Source organism: Trachinotus anak, unplaced genomic scaffold (genome assembly GCF_046630095.1).
Source record: "Trachinotus anak isolate AG129_WGS33_773 ecotype Australia unplaced genomic scaffold, CSIRO_AGI_Tana_v1 ptg000002l, whole genome shotgun sequence".
Classification (NCBI taxonomy): domain Eukaryota; kingdom Metazoa; phylum Chordata; class Actinopteri; order Carangiformes; family Carangidae; genus Trachinotus; species Trachinotus anak.
The window spans coordinates 13,961,998-13,987,946 of record NW_027273853.1 but is presented as its reverse complement, the minus strand read 5'-3'; the positions used below and the strand labels follow the sequence as shown (position 1 = coordinate 13,987,946).

The window sequence follows — 25,949 nt, the reverse complement described above, 5'->3', positions numbered from 1 at the left end:
AGAATTATCACGTCAATCAGCTGTTCCCCAGAGCGTTTTAGCATCTCTAAGCTCATTGTTTTGGTTTTGCAGCTGTAAGTTTACTGTTTTGGTTCACACTCACCACTCTTATCAACCCTGTTTACAGCCCCAGCAGACAGACAAAGTTAGCGACTAACTGGTGAGCATAGTGGAGCATTTGGTAGCTACTGAGGACACCAAAACAAAGCTAAAAGGAGAAAGAAAGGAGGACTTACATTCATCAGGTGGACAGAAACACAGTTTGAAATAAGCCTCTTTATGCCTTTGTCATATCAACTTTACAGGAGCATAACATGTCAGTGTCATGTTCACAGCTTGTTGCATCGTCTCTAAGTTGCCAAAAAGACACCACCATGTGTTGCACTTCCTGAGTCTGACACATCAGGCTAATCAACCTCTGCTTGTAAACTCTGAGTAAGGAAACTTGTGTCATAGGTATTAGACAAGGCAGAGGTGATTGTGTGCTTCCCTAGTGCCATCCTAGGACAAAAGCTGAAGCTCAACTCAAGATTCATGGTGTTACATTGTTTAACAACTTGATATCATATCATATCTTGTGTCCAGTACAGGCCTGGCTTCACACAAAGACTGAAATGCAAGGGGAAACACTGTCTTATTGCATGTTAGTATATTATTAGGTACTAAGCTAATGCTAACAGAATTCAGAGTTAAAAGAGTGTGCAAAGCTGAAAACTATGAAAACACAAACCAGCTTACATAGCACTAGTTAAAGATTAAAACTAAACTGTACAACACTGTAGAAAAAGCATAGGCCAAATGAATTGTGTTTTGCAGGTAAAATGCTTTGGTTAATTCTGTCTTTCTGTCATCTGTGGCAAACACACTGCAGTAACAACAGTGGATAATGATGGAGGATGTCTCTAGAGAACTTGTGCAATTATCTCATTTACCCTGAAGCCTCAACTGGTGTCCGTAGTTCTCCACCTGAAAATATGACACGAATGGGAATATAGGAAAGTAACAGAATATCGTTATTGTGCTTTGGTGACACGGCAAGTGTTTTGTGCAGATCCATGTTAACAGCAACAACAATACACAAGCTTCATAAAAATATTCAGTCCGTCAGCTGTGGGTCATTCCACCCACAAGAAAGTAATTCAATCAGGATATTAAGATAAACATTGTACTTTTGTCATTTATTTGTAAATTCTGCAAAAAACTTTATTATTTAGACGCTATTTTAACAAATGATCAATATAGATTATTAATACTTGTGCGTAGAATTTGGGTCCATTCAATATCACTTTTGGCAAATTTTCTACTAGCTGAGTTGAATCGCATCACAGGCACTAGCCAGACAGCTGTGTCTGTTGTTGCACAACAGTCCAAATATCCTGCAGTTCTCTCAGTTCTAAGTTCATATTTTGTATCTACAGTGGCGTTTAAAAATGTTTATGTCTGATGGTAACATCTGTTTAGAAGAAAAAGATGAAGAAGAAGAGGAAGAAGAAGAAGAAAAAGAAGAATCCAAATCTAAATGCTTTAAGTTAAAAGTTACAGCTAGTAGAGTAAATAAGGTTAGATTAATCACTGTATGATTTAATCTAAGGCTACTGTATATGGGGTCATTGTCATTCTTTATAGAAATATCTCATGTCATTTATAGAACTACATTAGGTGTCCAACCACAACCAGCACTGTACGTTTTGTCATTGTTTCCCTCACAATCATTACTAAAACAAATCTACGACAGTTTTGGGTGCTAAATAAGCCTGTTATCTGACAGTGTTGTTCAGTAACATTGGCATGAATGATATTTTATGTTTATCTGCATAAATTCTTCTCCTGGTTGGAGTATGTTCATTAACTAAAACTAACTCGCCTAATGGCCCGTTTTATGCATGCAGCAATAGTGCATGGGCCAGGGACACTTGCTCTCTTTCTTGTGCAGACATTGTCCCTCATGAACCTGCGAGCATACTCCTCAACCCCATGTGAAGCTGCGAAGGAATCTATTATTTTTTCAATCCTGAGGGAAGGAAAAAGGTCTCCAGCATCATTATTTTTCTTCAAAATGTAACTGACTTTACTGCACACCCTAATTTGCTTTCCGTAATTATAGGTCATGCTCCCTTTTTGTAATTTATAAAACCTTTTGTTCTTATCAATAATGAATGGGGTTTAGCAAATCATGGTGCTATAATATTTTGATATTATGAAAATGCTAATGCGTCAGGGACCTTAAGCCTTATCGGCCAGGTCCGATGCTCTATTAAACAGCCGGCAGAAGAAGTTGGACGCAAATTGCTTATGTTAATGCCCCAGTTGTACCCAGACAGCATGAGGAGTCTGCAATTAATTTCATCCAGGCGGTGGATGGACAGGCAAATTTATTTCCCTTCCACAGGATGGTGGCTCCCCCTCCTTTCTCACAGGTCTCCATGCATAGAATTGGAAAGGCTGTGAGAACAAGAGATAGAGGGTAAAAGGGAAAGTGAGAGGGGAGCGGTAACTTAGGAGCAATCTGTGACCTAATTGAACAGCAGCAAAAAAGGGAGGGCAGCGTCAGGGAGACAAGAGGCAAAATCTTCATTCATTCCGTTGACAAGTGTTTTCACAACTTAAACCTGTTTTATTAATTATGTTTGACACTTCCCTAATTACTTTCATTTACATCACATCAGCTCCTAGCAGAGGATTAGACTGCATATCAATTCGGCGTGGTGTTGGAGCACAGGGAGAGGAGTGGATAGTGACTGAATTATAAAGTGTTATTTTATTACAAGCAGTCTGATATGATAACATCTCACATATTCAAAGACAATGCGCCTTGCTTCTCTGTCAACTTATTATGTATCTGTAGTGTGTAAATAAAGAAAATAAAGTCTGCAGAGAGCCCATGTTTCAAATAGCCATCTCTGCTGAGAGCAGTAAACTTGATGTCTTGTAAAGCATGGCCTATAAACACTTGATTAATTGACACCACTGCTTCCAGTTATATGAATCCCTGCTTTCCAAATGCCATACCATGACAGAAAGACACACAAAACTATGTTATTTTTATCCTGCGTCCAGATAAAAAAGCATCTCCTCACAGGAATATGCAAGGGAAGAGAGCTTAGGTACAGTAACTCTGGCCTCCCTGCTCATCTTGTTAAAAACCCTCACTGGGACTCTCACAGGAGCCGTCAAGTGGAGACCCCCCACCTTCTTCTTTACTGTCCTTTTATTTATAAACGCACGCTCTCTGAGTGATTCCCACAGTGTGATGACTGCATTTTTTTAAAAGAGAGTTTTCCTCAGTAGACAGGTTGCAGGACATTGACACAGAGCTTCTTTATGTCATTACCTGTACTAAAATAACCACAGTAACCTGGTTGCAAAGCATTAACAAGTATGGGGCCATAAGTAATGACCATAGGACTGCAGCTCTTAGTAATTAAGTTAATCTGTTGATTATTTCTTCCGTTTCATTGATTGTTTCGTCTATGGTATAAGTAAGCTTCACAGAGCTTCACAGAGTCAAAGGTGGCATCTTCAAATTTCTTGTTTTGTTCAACCAAAAGTCTGAAACGTAAAGATATTCAGTTCACAATGATATATAGAAAATATATATAGAAAGGTCTCTCAATTGATAAGTTGGAACCCGAATACTCTTTCACTATTTTTGTTTGGAAAATGACTGAAATGATGAATCTATTATCAAAATAGTTGTGATTATTCCTCTGTTTATCCACAAATCAATGACCTAATGAATCCAGTAATCATATCAGCTCTGAGTAACTGTGCTTGTAATCTGAGGAATAATTTTTCCCTTTTGGGTGACTGTAGTTTTCATTAATGGCATTCTTGGTGAAGTTGCCAGAGGAAAATTGAAGATTCCTGAATGCACCTTTAACCTTCAATGCTTGAATGAATGCAGCGTAGGATTGTCTGTTTAATCCAAACAACAGTGATTCTTTCATTTTTAAATACATAATGGAAATAGATGAGGATGACTCATAAAAATTTATACCTCAATTCTCCATTTTAATTTATAGCCCACCCTCCAGGCACATATTATTCAAACATTAATATAAAAAAGAACTATATATCAAAAAGTGTCAGCTTTCACTTTTACTTCCATTCATAGTCATGCATATTATATGTAGACTAGGCTTGACTGCTGCCCGTCTTACAACAATTATACATTAGGTAAGTAGCAGATTGATGGATTGATAGATAATGCCCATATTCTGCATTCAGTATACTTAAATTTTAATGACATTTTCAACACCCCTACTCTCCACTTATATGTTTAGATAATACACTTTATGCAAATTGTAGAATTCTATAAATTTTAGATTTGTCTCTATTCATCTTCCTTTGTGTCTGTGAGAGATGCTCATTGTGAAATGTGATTAAAATCAAGTTTAAAACATTCATTTTTAACATTATGTGTAGCTCCAAAGTGTATAGTCCCTGCTACATACGAGCACACACACACACACACACACACACATACACACACACACACACACACACACACACACACACACACACACACACACACACACACACACCAAAGCTTCTCTATAACTGAAAGCAAATGTCCATCCATCCATCCAAAGAACTTATGTCAAGAACTATATAATACTTCCTTTATCTCTGTAATCACTATCAATACTATTGAGATCAACCTCTGCTCAGGGATAAATTAGAAAATAGATGCAGGCTAATCGTCCTGTATAATGTATCGATGTGTAATGTTCCTGTTACATCAACAATAATTAACAATCCACTCATGTGATGTGATACTAGCAAACTGTTTGCCTTCACTACAGGGGGCTAGGTAAACACTCAAATGGCACTGCCTTTTTCTTTTTTTTTTTTTCTCACCAGTTTCAGTCCCTTATGTTTGGTAATCGGCATTGGTAAGTCAGAAGACATCAGCTTGACTCTATTAATTACCACCTGATCCTTTCTTCCTGGATAATTAGGTACCCATTAGTTCTAATCAAGTAGTTACTTAATTATTGCAGTAATTAGTCTAATGGTCTAGCAAATTGAAGCTTTATCACTTTCGGATACTTAATGTTCTTGGCAGAGTACATCACAAGTGTCAAGGCTTGGGCTTCAGCAATCAAGCAGTAGAAAACAAAGTTTATACCATGGCATAAATGATACTGGTCTATTCAAGTTTTAATAGGCGTATTGCACAGTTTCATGTTGAGTATAGCTTCAAGTTAATTCCTACATCTAGTGAGAAAAATGCTGTATATACATTTAGATAACTTGAGAAATACATCTTATTTGATAGTTTATTTTATTCGGGCATGAGCAAAACATCACTAACAGCCCAGACAGGTAGGGCCAGATTCTGATATGTTTGTCTAAACATACTTGAACAATGGGAAAAACCTGAAAGAGGATGAGGTGAGCAGCAAGGCTAATCTACCAGCAGTCATTTTTAAAGTTGGTATTTAGTTCATTCATTTTTCCTTATGGGTCATTGAATGTTTGATCACACAGTGAAGACGCCAAATGTGTGCACAGGCGTGGGTGAAAGCAGTGCTCCAACATGAGGACTCGGCCAGGCCGCAGAGGGAAAGTGAATGGGTTGTCTTCAAACTGCAATAAATTGAAACTGGCTTGTCTGTCATCACCTTCCAATTAGCTGCAGTTTATTGAGTCTGCCAGAGATGGAGACGCTGGCAGGTGAAGAGAGGTGTCTGAGAGGTGCCTGCGCCAGTGCGCCAAAATTAGATAGAGCCCACTTGTGACCCAGACATCCACCACCACCTTGACCAAAAGACCTTACAGGCAACACAAAGTGCATACATGTAATGGCTACAGCCAAAAAACACACACAGGGGGAAAAAAAGCATCAGAGGCTTGTTTATGCATCTTTCAGATTACAGCTCATTTTCAATTCAGCATAGTGAAATATGTAGTAGAACGGACCCATCTAAAGCTAAAATAAAATATTTCATTAACCCTGATGTAATGGTCCTGCAAATGTTTTGTTTTTTTGTTCTTCTTGCAATGATATAGGATGACCAGTCTTTAAGAAATGCAATTAGATTTACACAATTATTGCTATTTTATTATTGCAAATTGTTTTTTAAACAAAACCCATGATTAAAATCAACGTAATTTTTTTTAAACATACAGAAAAAATAATATTACAGTAGTCAAACAGTCTGGTTCTGGCTAAATAGCTGCAACACAATCACAAGCAGGAGTGTCTGAACAAAGTGTATTTTAGTGATCTACTTGTGATGGGATTTTGTGGAGACTGCAGGTACAGCCTAGATACAGCTTTCTCACACATGGTCCAGCTCACATTACTGAGGGAGTGAGCCCTGATCGACTCCAAAACCAGCATGAGTGTCTGTGTGAGTGCGAATATTTGTGCAGTGAGTATGTACTGTCCACAGGCAAAGTCTTTCCCATACTATAAACATAAATACAAATAAAGACATTTTAGGAAGTCCAAAAAGATATTCACGCAGACCCCTGCAGATATCATGACAAAATTTACGTCACATAAACTCTCCCAGACCCTCACAGCTATGCTGATGCTGAAGAAATGATTTCAGCTTAACTGTTAAAGACGCAGCCTTGTGATCGAATTGTCTCCTGTTTGATCCCATGACCAGCAGGATAAACCCAGGTGGAGAAAGTGAGAGAGTAGCACTGGTCCCGCCCTCATTACCACCACTGACACACCCTTAAATAGGGTGCTTAACCCCCAACTGCTATAGCAGAGCTGCTCAGTCGTCAACAGATCAGACTGAGACAGTGATTTTATTGAACCACTTCCAGCTGTAAATGTGTGAAACTGTGTGAATGTGAACAGACCATTCCTAAAACATTCTTTGAAATAAAAGCTTGAAAAATAAAAAAAATATTCAGCTAAATGTGCATCTGCTGGCACCATTGCCCCCCCAAAAAACTGACCACTGACACATGCTGCACTTGTAATGTGTTAGAGCTGTAAATATTAACAACATCTAAATATTTAATAACAAGTGAGACTTTCTAACACACAGAAAAAATCAAAATGTGTCTTATTTGGGCGATTTAAACTGAAGTTTTAAACACATTTTTAAACAGACATAAACTAGTCCTCTTACCATGACCTATTTGTCACTGAATGCAGAATGCCCCACAAGATGCTTTCATAGAAAAATGTAGAAGACAAAACTCGCAGCGCTCCTTGCCATATGACAGGAGTGTGTGAAAACTGACACACAAGAGTTTTCAAATTGGGGCCCGGGGAGCCGAAGCATAAAATAACTTCAATCTCAGCAGCTCTCCAAGGAATAGTGCAGAAGTGCGACCAACAACAACACAACAACAAAGAGGCAGGAAGGGGTGAAGGTAGGAGTTATTAGAGGATAAAACATGCCTCTCCATCTCACTCCCTCTCTCTCAGGAACCCCAAGGATGATCAATGGATTTAGTCAGAGGGATATTCAAGCAGAAAATTGCTCTCTTTTTGCTTTCTTTGAAGTATTTTCAGAATACATACCGAAGCCCCTGTCCACCAAGGTTGAAAATAACAGTACAAGTGCAGTCTCTACCAGTAATCCTGGAAAAGGGAGAAAAAGGTGGGGGAGGGTGTTGGTGCGGGCACCGAATGTTAAAGGACGCAGGGAGGCCTAGATTGAAACTTTGCAGGTATAAAATTGAAGGCAGCCAGCTGAACAGACATCGCCAAACTATGGCTATTTTTCAAAAGGGAACCTCAATGACCAACATGGAAGCTTAAATTAAATAAATAAAAAAGGAGCTGTCCCAGGGCCAAGACACAGGGCAAAGCTATGTAGATACGGCTGCATGATTTATTACATCCAGTTCACATCAATTTACTTAAAAGATCCAGTTAACTTCACTGTAAAAATGTTTGCTTTACCAGTACATCCTCACTTGTATGTCTTACAAAAAAAGAAAAAAGGTTAGAGAGAACCTATATTTTATTAATTTGTAAACATTAGTGAATGCTCTTTATTTCCTAATGGGAAACAGGAAATAGGATTTTTAGGGTCAATGTGATGGTGAAGGTTTCCTTAATGAGTCAATGAGTCAATGCACACCAGTGACAGGCTGAACTCAAGTGGTGAAAAGTGAGGACCTCCCCCGCCCCTGGGGGCCCCAGTGGCACTATGCAGATGACAGCAGAGGCATGTGGCACACTCATGGCATTATGGATAGGACACAGCGATGGGGGACCAGACTCCTCAGCTCCCTGCTGCGTGGTGTGATGGCCTCATCTGTTTTCCCATCGCTACTCTAATACATCTGCAGCACATTCGCTCCTAATTAAGATTCCACTGTTCTATTTGTCATAGGATGGAGAGGGTATCACAGAGGGTAGTTTAGCCACAGTTTTTGGATTAATTGTTGGGCAAATCACCACACACAAGAATGCTCAGTGAGCCTGAGCAAGAATACCAGTGACGATTAGTCTGTTTTTCTTCTTCATGTTATTTTTACAGATAAGTCTCCACAGGGAATAGGATCTAGAAACTATTTGTCATAGCCTACTCTTCCCATACATTATTAATTCTTAATATTGAGTAGTCATTGTTTAAAGGCAAGGTTGCTCACAATTGAGCATGTGCTTGTCCAGATCATAATATACTGTATGTTGTATATGAGTTTTTCAAACATTACTGAAATATTATTAAACAAAATATCTAATGACAGTGGACTTGGAGATGACTGCAGGTCACACACACTTGGTTGGTCAGAAAAATGCTGTGTGTCACCTTTAATTCTAAACACAAGAAGAAAATGACATGACATTCAAATACGAGATGGATGTGTCCTGTGATGCCAGGGTGTCCAAAATGTATCTTGACAAAATGCACCTGATAGGATCAATGTCATTGGCATTGCACACGTTACTTCATTTAGTTAACAAAAACTGTCTCACGAACCTTAACAAATTCTCAACATGTAGATACTAAACTAGTTTGTTGCAGGCCATCTGCAGAATAGTCAAGTGGCTAGTTGGCACAGATTAACAGGCTCAAGTCATCCTGCTGTGATTTGTTAACTTGTATTTTGGGATCTTATTGCACACATTCAGCTTCATGTTTTGGCATACATATATCAGTAATAAAAAATGGCAGAACTTGATATGTGTATTTTAATTTTGTTTGGAAATGGAACATCAAGTATCTGCAAATGCTATACTGTATTTGTAAATTATATATTATTTGAAAATATTATCCAGTAATTTTCTTTATAGTTTTAACATAACAAGCCTTGATAGTGCCATAAGCTACATCTAATAAAGATATAGTGCTATATTCTTTATTTCTTTCAGCCAGACATACAAACACTGCATTGTACATAAGCAAAAATACTACAGGCAAAACCTGAAGAGAATGAAAAAATTCCTCCATTTTCAGCATGGTTCCTATCATGTCAAGGGGGAAGGATTTCTTTTTATGGTTTAATTCAACAATAGCATTTGCGATTGGGGTTTTGGGCATCTCAAGGGCATTCCTGGTGAAATTACTGAGACTCTGCACCATTTATCACAGCCTGACATGTGTCATGTTCCAGATTCTGGTGCAGAGAGGTTACAGCTGAAGACAGCTCTCTCTTTGTTGAGCAGCCATCAAAGACAACATCTCGTATTTATCAAAAAAAGGAAACCTGACAAGAGGATAGGAACTACAAAAGTGCTGTCATATGTTCTCCAATGGCCTCATATTCAGACATATTAATCTGAAACAATATATAAGAAATCCAAGGACCTGTTATTAGAATGTATCCAACCATAACCCCAGAAATACATGAGTTCATTAGTATGTATACAACCTGGTTTGAGATACACGACAAGTTGTGCTTTCAGATCAAAAGATGATTAAATAAATACATTTTGCATGTATTGTGGACATGATCCCCACAGAACAGGTGACATTTGATGTCATTTTATGTCACCTGCTTTGGTCAAGTGGTGGCAGCTACATCAAGGATGGCTTTTATAAAAAATAATATAAAATGTCAATCGTTACCTGGACATTTTAAATGTGTTCTGCTGTTGACATACTAGTTTGTTTATGTATACAAGTTTGTTGAGTAAAATGTAAACAGTTGTTAATCATAGCTAATCTCTTTGTTTATTTGGTGTGGTATGAAACAGTCTTTAACCTTTTACTCTCATACCTGCTATCATTCATGTGGCTTTTGGAGTATTATTATTAATTGTACCACTAAACATATAATGAGGAACATGAGTAATCTCAGTGTATCCCAAAATGTTGGTACGATATAATTGTCTACCCCATTTATGGTTGTATTTGAGGTGCTGTATACTGTAAATTAAAGCCAAGATTCAAAAAATGCCCAAGTCCTATAAAAACAGAAGCGCCAATCATGAATGGGGAGAAACACGGGAGGGGCGGGGGAGGGTTTCATTTTCTCCGTTATCATGATCATCATGCTAAATTCAACACATACAAATGTCCACTGCATCACTTTTCTTAGTACAACAGCATAGTCATGCCACACTCACCCCCTTTGCCATTCTTACTCTTGGTAAATGTGAGCAGTCTGGCCCCTTCAGAAACCATTTTAATGTGTCAAGGAAAGCTTCAGTCTATCTTTGTACAATCTAAACGTTACTGTTAGAACAATGGGAGTTATTGTTTGCTGTAATCACTGCTCCTGTCCCTACTGGCACCGAGGTGATACCTTTGTGGTGTAACCACACTGTGGATACAATCCACAGTTCACAACACGTCACATCAAATGGATATCTTCATCCTGGTACCCGTAGACTAATTGGTTCCTGTGCCAGCAACAAACCTACAGTACATTCGACTACCATGATGTGCTAGCAAAGAAACCTCCAGAGCAAACACAAAAAGTGGACTTTGTGTTAAAAAGACCATAATGTTAGCATCAGCTGAACTGAGGACTATGGATTTTATTCCTATCTCTTATGTGAGTGATCATTTGCAACTTTATCTTGTCTTCGTTGGGTTAATTGGCTAATTAGCTAATTAAGGTTTAGAGTGAGCATACAGCTACTTAATGCATCAATCCAGCACCACCCTGCTGTGTGCAGCTACCCACATCAGGTTTTGAAATTTTGTCTTTCACAAATATAAAAGGAAAAACTTAATCAGTCTTAGTATTTTTGTGAACAATTGTCTAACCAACCAATGTCAGCAGATGTTTTCTGGGAAAGAAATGCTAAAAAAAACATTCAACAACAGTTGAAAAATCTATTTGCTAAACTCCTCAAATTATCTCTAAGAAAATTTTAACAACACCATCAGCGCTTCACAACATAGCTCCTTTTAAAAAGCATGTAAAATGCCATTGTTTAAAGAGTGCATCAATAACTGCTGACATAGTTAAATGTAAAGTACCACACAAGGGGTGGGGAGGGTTGTGTATAAAATTAATTAATTCTACTGGCACATTATTTATGACTTAATATGATATACTGCTGTACTTTATAATAACACTGAATGTGCATATTTCTGGAGGAGACAGTGGAGTAATTATGCAGAATGCCTTTTACCATGAATGTACAATATTAATTACAGGCACGGTTGTTTATCAATTGTGAAACACTGTTTATAAGCTGTTTGGAAGATTGCCACCATGACCCCGGCTTGTCTCCTATCTTTTACTTTCAACTGCTTATAATGTGACACCAGATATCCCTTTCCAGAGCATTGATATCCAGGTTAATGGAGGAGAAAGTGATGGAGATCCCATTGTTTAAGAAAATGAATCAGAATTCATTCAAAGATTCAAATGCATGATGCAACCAACAAAGACAAAGGAGTAAATGAAATTGGAATATTATAACATAAAGGTAATATTTTATATACACTAAGGGTACATGAAATAAGTTGGTTGTTAGTTTACCACCATTGTAGCAGACGGGCAGAAAGTTGACCATGAAATACCGCAAACCCTGTGCTTGTGCACCTTACATGTATATATCTGTTGTGTTTTCATTCATCCACCTCAATGACCTCTACAAAAAACAGTCAGAACAGGGAGCTATTTGGTCCATGTGCCACTGATGTGCCATTGCAGGCATTACTCCCCTAATCCACTACATTATGTTTAGTCTAAAGCACCAAGGAGGATTTGATCTCGGGGCCTTCTGTCTCAGAGTGGCATGTAATAATCATCTGACATAAGTGACCAAGCACTGTGCACTGATAAATACGCTGGTAGAATTGTTTGCCTTCATATGTGACGCGCCTACTAAGGCCTGATATTTTTACAGCAGCTGTAGGAGTACTAGATGCAGTGAGAGTTTGGAGGATGTGGGCCCTGGTATGAAAGATGGACTGAAAAGACTATTGATTTTCTTCATTCATTTTCTTGAACTAAGATTAAAATGCAAACATTACATTTTAACCCTTTTTGCCCTTGATGGTGCTTTGTGCAGTAATATCACACTTATTCTTTTATAGAGGAATTATTAATTCCCCCATAAGAGTAATGATTTCAAAAGTCTGTGACAGCTTAATGTAATTCCACTTAAAGTGCCAACAGTGATGACATTTTCCTAAAGCATAACATATTCATCAACGTTTGTACATGGGGTTGAGATCTGGAATTAATAATCAGACAACAAAGATTTTAGTAACAGCGAATAGACTTAGAAAACCCAGGGAACCAGTAACAATAATAATAAGAATAAGAATAATAACAGAGATGAAGATGGCATTGAAGCACATACAATGTAATAGCATCCTGGGTTCCAATCTGAACCTGGATGACACTCTTCACTTGAACATATGTATTATTTATTGGCTGATGTATTTTGGGATAGTGATTCAAAACAGAACAATTTATTAATCAAAGACAAATGCCAGTAAACAGCAAAGGAGCCACCAACTCAACAGTCAAAATTAAATTCTCTTAAAAGAAGGAGACCAAAGATTGGGTTTCGAGAAACCCGGAGGTCACACTGCTGCACCCACTGTGTATTTTTAATAGCTGGTGAAAGAGTTTGAATCAGTATGGTTGACTCTTAACAGCTCTCACCAATCTCTCCATGTAAAGCCTGATCCATAAGATTACTACAACACCAAGGCAGAGCTGAAGCAAACAAATGATGAAGAGCGCGAAACATCTACTATGTCTGCACTAAGGATAACTACATTTTAATATATTGATCATGACGTAAGCATTTTGTAGATCTGACAATAAGGACTGAATGTGGAAGTTATTTTTACGGTTAAAGGGACACGCAATCAACTTTACACATAAAGATCAATTTACTCATCACAAGGAATAGCACTTTGCCTATGAGAGCAGTTGTGTAATGTATTCTGTGGCCGTATAAGGAGTTTGAGAAGACAACCCTGATTACAGTGTTAAGCTTATGTCAAACTGAGCTTGATACTTTACATTTAAAGAGTTAAAGCATTACAAAGTGGTGGTTTGGAGAGTATGAGTTTTTACTAGACAGAGATGGTCTAATAAAAGGTGCTATTCAGTTACATTATAGAAAGTGTAGGATCCAGCATATTTGGAGCCCAATCCATACTAGGAACTGTTGCTTCGATTTAGACCATACCTTTTTCTTTCACTGTCTCTCAGTAGTCTTCCATCTTTATGGAAGTGAAATACTATAATACTGAATTACCCCTTAAATGCAGGGAACACTGATAGAGTTAGAAATTTGGTTTCTGGTGCAGATTTGCAGTTTATCTTTACAGTTTCACTCAGGAGCAGGCTTGCTGAGCAGAAAAAAGTTAGTGAATAATGGTGTCAACAGGAGTAGGCTACCTTAACTCCAAATATTTTTTTACATTACAGGACTGTACAGCTGTAATTTTATCACCATGGATGGAAATATAAACAAATTAACTTCTTTTACCTGGAATATAGATTTTTTTCAGCCAACTAGCAGGATTATCACCTCTATAAAGGTTTCATTTCTTACATTTCACTACTGTATGCATTTGTTGTGTTTCTGTTAGGGATGCCAGTCTTACATGTACAGTACAGCTTTAAGAGCAGAGGACAGAACCCAGGCTTACACTGTGCCATGTGTCTTCACTGCCCTCTACAGGATGTAGAGTACCTTATGATCTATGGCATGTCCTTGGCCCCCCCCCCCCCCCCCCCCCCACCCCCGTCACCCCCAAAAAATGAACGAACTCCCCTTGCAGCACTCAAGAGCCTTTGCTTTACTCTGTGCACACAGTACAGTTATAATCTAATTTAAGAGATTTCCTTAAGGTGATAAGAAATGACATTTTCACTGTAAAATAAAGTTTATCATTGCAGAAGGTAGCATCATAAATCCTCTATTTACTTTTACACACACACACACACACACACACACACACACAGATTAAAAAGTTATGTTTGTTATCCTATGTTTTAGTGGACCACGTTAATTTAGGGAAGTTACTGCATTGTCTATCACTTGCTGCACTTCTCAAAGAGCACAGTGTAAGATTATCTGAAGCTAAGGTCATTGACCTGAGTGGCCGAGAGCTTAACCAGCAGAGCAATTAACTCACATACAAATCCAAAACAGCCAGTTGTCTGGGAAAATCTATACAGACAGCTTATCCTAAGGGCCTAGTTTTCTGCATATTTGTGAGAATCAGAATAATCTTAGATATGGTTTAAGTCCATTACAGTTGATGTGACATTCAACATTAATCTCAAGACGTGCATGTTCTCACATACCCACATGAACATACACGCAACTATATGTTGTAAAAAACGATGTTTCAGCTGTAAGTCATTCTTTAAATAAAGGGATCTATCAAGGTTGATTTCTTCCTTGAATTTTTGTCCACCTGTCCTTCAGAGTATTGCTTAATGATAAGTGTAACTGTTTTACCTATAGAAGTAATCATTTTGGAATACATACTTTATTTTTACTTTATACATACTTTATATTTGGTTACTTTCTTGCCTTTGTATTACTTTAGCTCAATACTGTACAAAAATAGATCTACATGAGAAATCACCACACGTGATTTTTTTTCTACCATGTTATCGATCCACAATTTGCACTTACACAATAGTACCTCTTTTACCAAATGAGTTATTATAGCTTGACCTTTGACTACAGTCCATGACCCATCGGCTGCAGAGTAAAGAGCTGTAATTATGTGAATGAACATTTTAGTCTGACACACATCTTTAAACACAACACAAAACTTCTAAATGCTGCTCTATTTGTGGTGTATTTTTTCTTTTAAACAATATTGTAACATGTGTCCTCAAATTACCTCCCCACAGCACAGTATGCATGTGCGTGCTCTCACACTCTGCTGAGCTCACTCTCTCCCTTCCACTGCCTCTCTTCCTGTCTCAACCTCTTGTCTCCTCTGCACTCTCTCCTCCTCTCTTCTGTCTCCAGTCTCTCTGTGTGGGGTAAATGTGAGGTAAATGTGCCAAACTGCCCTATTTAGGTTGCACTAACAACACAGCACAGTTCACTTGGGATTCAACCCAGCCAAACTTTGACTGCATTCACAGCAGCAGGGCAAATCAGGTCATGGCATCCTCTATGTGAATTCGTCACCAGATATAATGGGCTAACTGCATGACAAACATGGATGTGCTAACTGCGAGAAAAAAAAATGATGCTGCTACACATCTTCCAAGAAACATTCATAAAATCAGGTGATCATGTTGCCTCTGAGCACTCTTACAAAAGGTACAGTATAAGGGCACTGGGGTCAATAGGGGTAAGGGTGACCTGGATCTTTAAGAAGTGGCAGAGGGAATTATGATACTGTGCACAAGGACAGAGAGAACAGCTGCTGTCACCTTTAATGGTGTCATAGATTGCTTCAGAAGCACCACCACTGGCTTTAGGTTCTTCTGTGATTGTAAGCGCTGGACAGAGTAGCCAGAGCCTCACTGCTTCATTGCATTTTCTTTCCAAATGGTTGTCATCCATCGTCAGGGATATAATGTTATTTCATAAATCTTTGAAAATGTTTCACAGTGAGCCATACCTTTATTTAGCTACACAATTCCTGCAGTAACCACTGATTTTCTTTGGTGAAAATGCATTTTTTCTAATGATCTAAATATCCAAAATACATTTGTGACATTTGGTGGAGACTTTCAAGTTAAGTCCCACCTAAAGTATAAGGTGTATACATCTTTAGCCTGGGTGATACATACAGTAGCAACTGAAGCCTCACTCTGAGCTGTACCACATCAGGCACAAATACGTTATTTCCTCTTTAGACTGTATCGGTTTTGTCTGCAGTAAAAAGAGGGCTTCCTCTCCATGGTCCAACTGCCATATCTAACACTCATCACTACGGTATATGACAGGAGCTGTGCTGTGCTCTCTTGCCACTCATTCTTTATCTGTCAAAATATTCTTGCTTCCACATTAAGAGGGCACCAAGGCAGTGACAAGCTGGCTGTGTGTGAGTGTGCAATTGTGAGTGTGTGTGTGTGTGTGTGTGTGTGTGTATGTAGCATAGGGGCTGCGACCGCCAAAGCAAAACAAGTTGCACTAATCTGGCGTGTACTGTGACTGCCCTTCATCATCTCAATGGGTGTGAGATCTTGGGTGTGGTTATTAAGGACACTGATCTTAAATGGGCCTTCTGCTTGCTCACTGATTATTACTTGCTGAGCAGCTGTGGATGAGATCACTGAGTTGTTAGACTGTATACAAGTGAAGTTTAAATATTGCATGGGCCTACAAAAAAAAACCATAAATAATAATTCATCTGTGCAAAAACCTTTTTTTTCATCTTTAAAGTTTCATTTGCATTTATTTTTATTCTTTAGCTCAAGTGACAAAGTCGTGGTCGGTATGTGTGGAAAGCACAGCAACAATGTTACTTAGTTGATGCTGGAGGAAGCAGACATACTTGCTCAAGCTCTGAGATAAGCAGGAGCTGAGTGTCAGGACCTGTTAAAGGTTTAGGACTATCCACAGTTTACACCCATGTCCAGGGGTGCCCGGAGTCCCACCCCTACCTACCCTTCCAACAACCTCTGCCCTATGTAGTTTAGCTGTCTCTGGGGTTAATTCCATGTCCTGGAGCTGAAACAACAGGATCACAGCCACAGCACTAATACTCAATAGACACTGACCTACTTTGTTGGATTATACAGGGGAAAAAAAACTGATCCGCTGCCCTAATGCCAGCAATGAAAACGATCTAATGGTCCTAACTGCTCTGTTTAATCTGAAAGCATGCTCATGTTATTAATTTCTCATTATGGGAATGCAGTTCTGCTGATGGGATTAAATACCCTGCTCTGGCTCTCTTTCATTCGATGACCTCCCCACAGAAACACAAAGGCTAAAAACCATCTGGCTGGACACTCCCTCATGTCCCTTGTTTATTTGTTTATGTCTCTCATGTGTTTGTTTGTGTGCGTGAGAGGCAAGGGGTTATGCACCCATGTTAGGACTTCACAACAATTTGAATTTCAGACGGTGGAGACTGAATCTTTGTGAAAATACTTTGAAAAATAAAACTAAAAATATGCACAAGTAGAACTGGCAAACAAATCTCTGTGCTTTGTGTCTCAGTGCATTCTATAATCATTTTGCATATTAAAATATTTGTCTTTTCTCCTTGTAGCAGATCCATAAAATATCAAGAGAAAACATAACATTGTTTGAGGCTTGCAGAAATGACTTTACAATTTGTTTCATCCTGCACAAATTAATGCTCAAATGGACGTAGAGTGCCCTTGGCTGGTTGTACATCCAATTTGAACAATCAAAATCTATTTTTCTGGTCCATTACATCACCACCAGGGGGCACTTGATTCCTCAACCATGCAGTGTTGTGTTTGACAAATTGCCATAGAGGTAACACATGTATTCAGCAAGGGAATTAGGGAATGGGACCGAGTTTACCACCAGCCTCCCACCAACTCACCCACCCCTTATTTTCTATGTGTATAATCTGCTATATCATGACCAACAGCAACTGCAGAGGAAGGGATGCAATAGAGATCCAATATTATCCGTGGTTCATAATATAACATAACTAGTAGGTGAGCAAAGAGTAAACTCACTGAAACACAGTCACTTTTTAAAGCGAGATGTCAATGAATAGTGAATCTTAAGAGAGGGTAAAACATGCAAAAATGCTTGTCTGAAAATATGTAACCCAATACTTTACAAAAATAGTTTTTTAGTCATACCCGAGGTTGTAAAGTAAGGGTGACAAGTTCACTGACCTTGTAATGACTGTATAATCCTGTGTTGCCCAGATATAAGAGAATATAAACTTGTTTTAAAGTAACTGGTCTGTAGTTACCTTCATCTTTAGAAAGAACAAAAACATATTTGAACAGCATAATAAAGAAGCTTGTAGTCCTTGCCTTTTCACCAATCTATCACAGCAAATTTGGATATGAAAGGCAACAATTCAAATGGCTGAATAAGCATAAAATATGTCTAAACCTAAGGCTTTCAGTATACCTAATAACACAAACATGACATGTAATACATCATATCACCCATTACCAGTTAGCTGTATAAAACAAGATGAAAATATGCAGGCTGTTGACAGATCAGCAAAGGTATTTGCATTACCCTGTGGTATTTTCTATTCAGTCCCTCTAGCAGTAGTTGTAACAGTGTACATAAGAGGTTTGAAATAGCAGTGAGTATATTCAATGCTAGTTTATTTCTGTGTATTTTAACAGTATGCACCTCAGATAAAATTAACAGTTGTCTATGTGAATATCTTCTGCCATAAAAACAAAAAAGGGACTTTAAATGTGGTGGATTTCCCTCCCAAGAATAACTTTGTCACTGTGTTGTAACAAATTCCAAATGTGACATTTTGAAAAGCACGGCTTTAACAACTATATTTAAAGCTTGTACCTTTAAGTTCAAAGAGTAAACCCTGGGGGGTGAATGCTATAAATTATTTGCAAGGGAAAAGGCATGATGCATCTTTTAACATGTGCAGTCATTTCAGAGTGCAAAACCTACAAATGTCATGTCCTCTTAAGATCAGAAGTAATTGGTCAGGCTGCACAACAAGGCACAGGGGTAACGAGGCAGTTTGCCACTGTAACAGACTCAAATGACATACTGTGTAGCATGTCGGTGAGCTAATAGACCCCATCGCACAAGGAGAGACCACAGTTTCATTCTGTCTTATCAAATTAAGCTAAAGAGGTGCACTGCTTTTTTCACCCATAAGCAACATTATTCCCCTGTACTACATGATTCTTCACAATCAGGATCCATGAGTAGGTATATACATTAAAACTAAACACTAAATTCTATCACCAAGTACTAAAATTTTAAACACATTTTATCAATTCTATTCCCCTTTTCCATCTCTATCAGACTAATACTAAAACATTACTGAATTATGTTCAAAAAACAAGGACATGTGAACATGACACGGGACAATTCAGGGAGACAAGTGATTGTCTTCCAGTGTTGTAGGTGAGCAGAGGAGTGACACTGAAGTGTAAAGCCATTAAGAGGGCAAAGAGGGGGGATGGTGTGCATTAGGGTTGGCTCATGGAGCCATGACCAGACCCTATGGTGCCTCACAGCTGCAAGGAAGAGGATGACGACAAGGGAAGCAGGTGATGTGCTCCAAGTGACCCTCCACCACTTTGCAGCCTGCAGTGTGCTTCTTTATACCCGTAAGAGATCAGATGTCAGATCTGATGAATATGGCTCAGATCACAGTGCAAATGCTATTCCAGTTTAAAATTAGGTCCATATCAACTTTAACAGCAGAGATGGAAAATATAATCCAAACCCACAGTTATGTGACATTTTGTACATTGCATGTTGTAGAATCGCTTGAAATGTAAAAGCTATTTAAGATACAGTGAAATACTGTTAGAGCTTGTTGAATATAATCTTAGAAATCAATCAAATGATTTTGAGAATGCACTAGATTTATTTTCTACTTTTGTTGCCTGAAGTGAACAGCAAGTAGCTGGATTAACAGATGCTAAACAACCAGTGAATGGTATCTGATGGCCTAAACTCAGGTGTATATACTGTATTCTTCTTTTGCTGGTATTCTCAATCTTAAACTAAGATGAAGAGGCAAAGATCTTTTATGCTACTGCACTTCTGAAAGTACTCAATGTCAGTATAACTACAACTTGTTAAACTTCAACTCTTCCTAAAAGAAGGGGGATGCTAAGTGTCTCCCTAGTCTCACCAGAGGACACGCTAGGAGAAAAAAGTGGATATTTTTGGTAAGCGTGGGGAGAGGAACACTTTTGACAATGTGGGTCAAGCTTTCCATTTGGACATTTCATTTTTATAGTAAAATGGAAAAAAAAGCTTCTAATGCAACAATAATTTACCTCAGGATGAGTGAATCCAAGGGTGACTCACATTGTAAACAAATGGATTTAAAGCCATATTTTTCATTTTCCATCTTTAACAACAAAAAACATCCAGGTCCAGGTTCCAAACTTAAATGACATCTCTGTGTCAAACACATCATACAAATTCACCTGATCTGATGGGACTAGAATTAACATTGCAAACACTGGAACTGTTATTTAAAGGTGAAGTTGATGCTGCTTCATAAGAACGTGACTGTCACACTCCCATCACTTGGTAAGTGGGTCACAGGACTGTACATGACCCAGACATGGGTCTCACCCCTCAGGGTCATGGGCCAGTCAGGCATGAGGTGCCAACTGAGCGCCTCTGATTTGACTCCCAGTTAGGTGGCCTGAGCCGAGCCCCTGAGATGAGCCCCTAGCTCGCTCTCCTGACACAAGGAACAGTCTGCAAGGAACCCCAGGGTTCACACAGTCACATGTCTTTGGCAGGACACTGCTATAGTATGCTAGGACTGACACCACTCCACCTCAGTTCTCTCTCTCTCTCTCTCTCTCTCTCTCTCTCTCTCTCTCTCTCTATGTTTTTATAAACTTTTTACTCTTTTTACTAATTACTGAATTAGATCATATGTAAGCCTTTTCACTTTAACTAAAGGCAACCATTTCAAAAATAGTTTTTGCTGATACTCCATGTTTTTGTTCAGTTTTTAAAAATGTAATACTGTAGTGAGAGAAAACAATAATGAGTAATTATGTAATGGTATCGATCATACTCAGGAGAGCAGTCGTGTTATTGATAGAAAACAATGGTTCAATATGAACAAAACAGACCTGTTCAATGAACTGAACAGGTCTGTTTTGTAATATTAATATGTTTAGCACGTTTAACACACTGTATGTCAACTGCTTGTACCAGAACTTAGGCACTGTCTTCAACTGTTTCTTATATTTGTTGAGAGAAATATTGTTTTCCTGGTCTTTGCAGACTCACTTTTAGATAGAAGAAAGCATCCAATTGATAAACCTTCTCTCAGACCATGTATGAAACATGCTGCTGGCGACCAAGAACAGAATTTTATTTAGTATTGAGCACTATTATGTGGCACCAGAAATGGTCTTTTAGCCATGAAAAGTCAAAAAGCAATTCTGTTTTACCTGCCCTGGATCTGCTGATTGAAATCACAGTATTACAAAAAGGGCAGACATCAGTCTGTCAATGGGGCCCCCTGCAGTGACAGAAAAGCTTTTTCCAGAACTGGCTGATGGACATTTATAAAGCTGTTGGAAGAGAAAAAAACGCAAGTGGGCCAAAACGGACAAGAGGACATAAATACCACCTGGAGTACAGTAGGAAAAACCTTAAAAATATCTGTACAGACACCATGTATGATTTTTACCAGTACCTATACATATTTAGGCGGAGAAACAAATACATGGCAGATTAATTTCTTTAATGACGCTACTCAGTCAGAGGCTAGATGTATCCAACAACCAGCAAATGCTGCTTGGTCAGAAAGTTTGAGTGGGGGATACCAGAATGCAATACTAATTAATTCAACTGCCCTATGTGACCCTAAGACAATTCGTACTCCAGACTGTAATATCTTTATAGATCTCGGGAATGCTTCAGTGGACTCCCTGCGCTTATCTCACCATTAAATGCATCTCTTGTGACGAACCGCGATTTAATTAGATGACAATCACTGTTAACAGTGCACAGCTAACATCACAAAATTTGCACATTAGTGCTGGCAGTGATAAATTTCAGTATCCCAGCAGGGACAACTCACATCCTTTACTTAACCCAATCTTTACAAGATAGTGATGTTTTATACCTTCATAATAAAGTATCACACATGTGAAATTTAACAATACAACAATCGTGGCGACCTATTTCTCCGCATGTACTCACATGATTTTATTGCTGTGCTGCAAAACTGAAAGTGCCTTAAATGTGACATGAGCCTGCAAATGGAAACTCTCAAAACATTACCGTCTAAAACAAATAGTGAGGAGTTTATCCTAGGTCACATTTGTCTCATCATACTCAGCCATGCAGTCTAACAATATGAGCAATGTATGTAAACAACCACTGGAGGGCAGCATACAATTTCAACACCATGAACGTGTACCTTACACACATTGATATTATACAAAGGTATTTTCCAAAGGAGTGTAACAAAAACACATTCAGATCAGATCAGTCATATTGGCCCTCTGAGAAATGAATGACATTGGCATTCTAGTGCGACAACATAATACAATATATTGAATCTTACAGACAAAACTACAGAAATTATGTCATTTAGAGAAAACATACTACTATGACAATACAAGTGTAATACTGATGTTCCTTGTTGGATGTTTTCAAAAGTACAATTTGTGTGACTTCTTAATCAAGAATAATGAATATTTGGCCTGCAAAGCTGACACTTCATACAAAGGGTCACTAAGATAACAATAAGATGACACAGTATTTTTGGCAAGGGGCATAAGGTGGAGGCCAGGGGCTAATAGCAATGAGGGATTTGTCAGTCATCCCTGTATTTAATAATCCCTTGCTCTCCATTTTCTGCTGTTTGTTTATATTAACCTCTGGTTGAACCCTCTTTAGTGGCAGCCTCTTTTGCCAGAAAGTTCAGTGAACATTCAGCACGGAAGCGGAGAGCATGTCATCTCGAATCTATTAGCCCACAGGGGAGATTGCAGCATCCAGCAGTCTATGTGCCTCTCTTACTCTCTCTCTCACTCTCTCGCACTCTCTCTCTCTCTCTCATTCTTTGGCTCTCAAACATATACATGCCCACACACTTGCAAGAGCCCAAACACACACACACACACACACACACACACACACACACACACACACACACACACACACACACACACACACACGATCACACATACGAGGTGAGCTTCTAACCCACATATTTTCCATACTGATGGTGCATGTTACTGAGATTATTGCATACAGTGCCCTGTTTCTGACCTCGCCTTTTCACTCATGCCTAATAATCTCATCATACCATGCACTACATCACTCTGCATCACAGAGCTCTACCAAGCTAAAAAAGTGAAGCTTAGGAAACAGAACAGAGTAGATACATAGTAGTTGAAAATTAGTTGCATATTATTGTTTCAGTTAATATTGTATTATTTTATAGAATCTTGTAAATGTAAAAAAAATCAATAAAGACAGTGGTATGTGACATACACCTGACATAGATGAGCACCTTAGTGTACTATGTCAGGAGAATACCCAGCTGTTCTAAAGTTAACAGCAAAGTATTAGTGACTAGAGGAAATTAAAACTGAAAATATAAGAAAGGTTTATGAAATCATATTCACATTTTAAGTATGTAATTAAACGTACCAAATGTACTTTTCAGTTTTTTATTTTCTCAGTACAAGCACTCACTAAGAAAAGTTATATGATATTTTTGGATTATTAATGATTATTATGTGTAAGTTGCATTATGATGCACTGTTGAAGTTTGTCAAGGTGAAGCTAATTATAATTACCTGCATGGTTTAATCGATAGCAATGGGCATATATTATAAACTAAGTTTAGCACATGAACCTGCAGGTAACATCTGTCACAAGCAGCAAATGTAGTAGAGAACTTTTTTCCCCTTTAAAATGTTGTGGATTAGAAATACACAGAGCAAAATAGAAATACTCAAGTAAAAACACAAAAATATCTGTTGTCTCGAGCTTTTGGCTCATTTCCTTCAACGTCAACTCTATCTAACATTATCCACATGAAATATATTATATAGAAGAATACTGGCTTTCTCAACAGTTGATTCTGCACTTCTTTGAAATTGTTATCCAGGATATTCACAGGATATTATTTTAGGGTGGTGGCATTAATATACTTCAGATATTAAAATATTGTGTCAGGTCATTGTAGGGAGAACGATAGTATTAGCAGAGTAAATTAATAACAAAAAATGTTTTTCAAACATTCATAACACAACATTGTCTGCTTTAATACCAGCTCTGTATTTTCTTCAAACTGAGGGTTATTGGTGATAAATGTATGAGAAACTAAAACAGTCAGATAAAAACTGTTTTATTGCCCTGGTAGCCATGAGCATGAGCTACTGTGACTGTTCTCAAAAAGTGAAACCATACAGCTATCACAAAGCTTTTGTTTGTTTGTTATATCACATACTTTTTAATGTTGAAAATTACACACTAATGCGTTTATTGATAGGAACAGTAAGGTGGATGGTACACATAAACACTAATGTACAAGCAGACTTGTTATACGCTTTGTCAATTAGCAGATAATGATATGATTTTTTGTGTTTTTGTGTCTGTGTTGTGTCACTCAAGATAGTGACATGGACTAATGAAGGACGACATCAGGATGTAAGCTTATCATGTGTCAAAGGATGAAATAAGCTTAAATAAAAAACTTGGTACTTGTCATTGCACTAGGCATCCTGAACATCCTGCAGGTGAGAACTGAAGGAAAGCTGTATTATATTGCCACATTAATGTTTTAGAAGAAAAACCTGTTGAACAGAAAGGTCTCACTGTACATTAGCACTGCATTTATGAGGTCATTTGTGGGACACAGTGGTTTTGGCTGTGTTATCTTTAATCTTACTGGCAACGTGAAGGATCATGTTATTTTTGGAATACAGCTCAGATTATAGAAATCAGACTTTGGCTGTATTCCTCATTGATACATATGAACATCACTCTTATGTAATGCCGTCACTATTTTTTCTCAGTTCTTTGTTTTAGACATTGTATTAAAAATGTGTGAAATATTAGTACATTTTAGTCACATGGAGCTCACCAGAGTGTGACAGTCTTGTTTATGAGCCACTGCACATCTGATTGAGTCACCTCCTAGTTAACAGATGACAGACTCTTATCAGCTGTCACTATGTAGATAACATGAGCTGCTGAGACAGGAGATGAGACACAGGGTATAACATATTTTTGATCGAAACGCAGTCAGTGTACACTAAATAATTGGTTTATAGTTTCTAATTCGCTGTTTCTTTCCCATCACATGTCCAAAGAGCCCTGTGCAACACAGGGTCACAATCTGATATGCAATATAAACCTTTGCTGTAAAGGTTATTCATCCTCACCCCTAACACAAAGTTTAGTTCATGAAGACATCCTAGAGATTAGGAATGAAGTACTAGGGCTGAACAATATTTTTTTAAATCATATTGCAATTATTTTTCAAGGATATTGCGATAACTAACAATATTAGTAGCAATTTCTGCATTTCATTTTCACTGGCAAAAATATAAAAATGATGATGAGATTTTTGCTGGGGTCTGTACAAAATCCAGCATTTCCCCTTACATCTGGAGAATATGATTTGTAGGCCACGGCATCTCTGTAGCACCACACTGGTCCATTGCTTCATTGATAATGTTATGTTGTGACAGATTTTAATTTCATCAAAAGATTGCTGCTCCTGCGATTTGGATATTACATTTGATCATACTGTGTTTTCAATAATATTTCGTTTAATGGTTCAGCCCTATATAGTACTACACTATCTGATGTATGTCAGTTGTAGATGTTGCTTCTCTTTACTAAATGTGCTGTACCGATTTGCTCAGTTAGATGTCTTAAACTAGAGGTTTTGTACAGGTCTAAAACTGAGGCCAGAGGCCTGCCCATATGTGTGACTTAAAGGGGAACT

At 38.1% G+C, this 25,949-nt stretch overlaps 1 long non-coding RNA gene across 5 annotated transcripts in view; it reads right to left on the bottom strand.

The window, feature by feature from the left end:
• LOC139633816 (uncharacterized) overlaps window positions 1-25,949 on the bottom strand; it is a 147,677-nt gene that overhangs the window by 5,554 nt on the left and 116,174 nt on the right. The gene's annotated exons all lie outside the window — the stretch shown is intronic.